The 2,193-nt window shown below is 50.6% G+C and overlaps 1 pseudogene; it reads right to left on the bottom strand.

The window, feature by feature from the left end:
* Positions 1 to 540: 540 nt before the first annotated feature.
* On the bottom strand, positions 541 to 1,396 carry LOC106523848 (dachshund homolog 1 pseudogene; annotated as a pseudogene).
* Positions 1,397 to 2,193: the final 797 nt, after the last annotated feature.

Below are 2,193 nucleotides of genomic sequence, written 5' to 3'. Positions count from 1 at the left end.
TGGACTTTAGCATGACAACAGCTGAAACCAGCTAATACTTGAGCTAACATCAGCTCAAAAACAGCAAATAAACTCATTTTGAATTTTAAATAAAAAAGCCGAACATTTAGAGGAAACTTTAGCTTTTCACTGTGTGGTGTTTAATTTTCAAATAAATATAAATAATGAAACTAAAGCCAAATGATGTGTTGTAAATAAAGAAGCTGATTTGGTTTTAAATGTCCTCAGCATCTTTATTTATTTTAATTAGAATTAAATGTTTTATGTTAATTTATTATAATCTGAGCAGTATTTATATTTAAAATAAATGTTTAAAACCTTTAAACCATCAAACAGAATCATCGCAGACCAGAAAACGTTGATAATTAATATTCTTTAAACTTTTGTTTTGATAAAGTTGCAGTAAAACTTCAGCTGTCGGCCGGAAGTTGCTGTTTTGCTTCGCTCCTCTGCAGCTGCAGGAGATGAAACCTGAGGAGGAGGGGGGTCAGGGTAAAGGTGGTCTACAGACCTGGCGCTGGTGCAGTCCTGGTACAGGACCTCGAAGTCCTTCCTGGAGATGAGCTTGCAGCGGTTCACGCCGGGCTGGATGGCGCCGAGCCCCCGCAGGACGCGCACCTGCTCCACGGTGCACACCACCGGTGTGATGTCCAGCCGCTTCAGCTTGGTGTAGACGGTGTGCAGCCCCCCCACCAGGTGCTTCAGGAAGAGGTCGAACACCTGCGGCAGGCAGATCAGCTCCTGGCCGTCCACGCTGAAGCTGGCCACCTTCACGCCGTGCACCTCCACCAGCTTGCACTCGCTGCACAGAGCCGCGCCGGGCGGCGTCTGCACCAGGCCGGGGGAGCTCAGGGAGCCGAGCCCGCTCAGGGAGCCCAGAGCCCCGCCGCCGCCGGACAGCGCGCCCCCTGGTCCGGGCAGGAAGGCGCTGAGCATGCCGCTGGTGAGCCGCGGGGACGGGGACAGGGAGTGGGGGTGGGAGTTGGTGTGGGCCGGGCTGGAGGTGCCGGTGGAGGCGGCGGAGGTGTGCAGACCCTCCGGGGCTGAGCGGTAGAGCCCGACGGGAGTTGGGGCTCCGGAGCCCGGGGAGAGGAGAGGAGGGGAGCCGGGGAGCGACATGGAGGAGGAGGAGGAGGAGGAGGAGGAGGTGACGGTGGGAGAAGTGCAGCTCCCTCTTCTCTTTCCAAACACTTTGCGCTTCTTCTTTCAGACTCTTCCTCTCAGCTTCCTCCTCCTCTTCAGTTCTTCTGAAGCTTCCTCCTCAACTCTTCTCCTCTTTCCGTCCAGAACTCACTGAGGAAACTCGCGCGTGGACTGTCCGGTCCGGTCTGTGCGTAAAAACCAGCCTGGATCGGACTCCCGGTCAGCCTCCGGTGTGGCCCCGCCCCCTGCGGGGTGACTGACAGCCGATTGGCCCAATCGGCTCGCAGCTCGGGCTGTGATTGGTCCGCTGCTCCTTGGTGTTTATCGCTCTCATAAACTTTCTCACGAGCTGCTCCTCTCTCCTACAGGAAGTTTTTATTTTTCCTCCATCATTTCTTTTTTCTTTTTTTTTTTGTGTTAAACTTCATCCTCAGAACTTGTGTCCGCGCGCGTGCACGTGCAATGCTGCTCACGTGCGAGCTCTGGCGGCAGGACAGGCAAAAGATTTAAAAAAAACAAAACAAAGGTTAAAACAGTAAAAACTGATTGTTTAAATGAAGAGGAGGATTATTAGAAGAGAAAGAAGTTGTAAAGAATAAAAGCAGCTTCAAAGGGAACTAAGAGTCTGTGTTTAAACAGTGAAATGGGATTGAGTGGTGTGGATTACAGACAGACCGCCTTTTATAATCCCGTGTAATCTCATTAGACTCAGAAAGCCTGACTGAATGGAGTGGAGCCAGGGGCTAAAGTGATGAGAACTCATCCTTTTTATGAATGGAAAGAAAGGCGGGCGACAATGTTTTGGCTTTGTCCTGATGCATCTCAGTAATCCAGGTAAAAAAATCAAAAAGAAAAAAATAGTATAGGTCCTCTGGACGGGTTCTTCTCTAATGAAACGTTTCGTCTCTCCTCCAAGAGACTTCTTCAGTCTGAGAGTTTCAGGCAAAATTCAGGCTTTTAAGCACTGCCTCCATGTGACTGATACCTTTGCCTACGGCAAAGGCTGGTTCACCCCAAAGATCCGGTGCCCCGGCACAAACAGAGCAATGT

This window comes from Austrofundulus limnaeus, unplaced genomic scaffold (assembly GCF_001266775.1).
Source record: "Austrofundulus limnaeus strain Quisiro unplaced genomic scaffold, Austrofundulus_limnaeus-1.0 Scaffold167, whole genome shotgun sequence".
Taxonomy (NCBI): Eukaryota; Metazoa; Chordata; class Actinopteri; order Cyprinodontiformes; family Rivulidae; genus Austrofundulus; species Austrofundulus limnaeus.
Note: the sequence above shows the minus strand (reverse complement) of the source record. Positions and strands in the feature narration are given on the sequence as shown.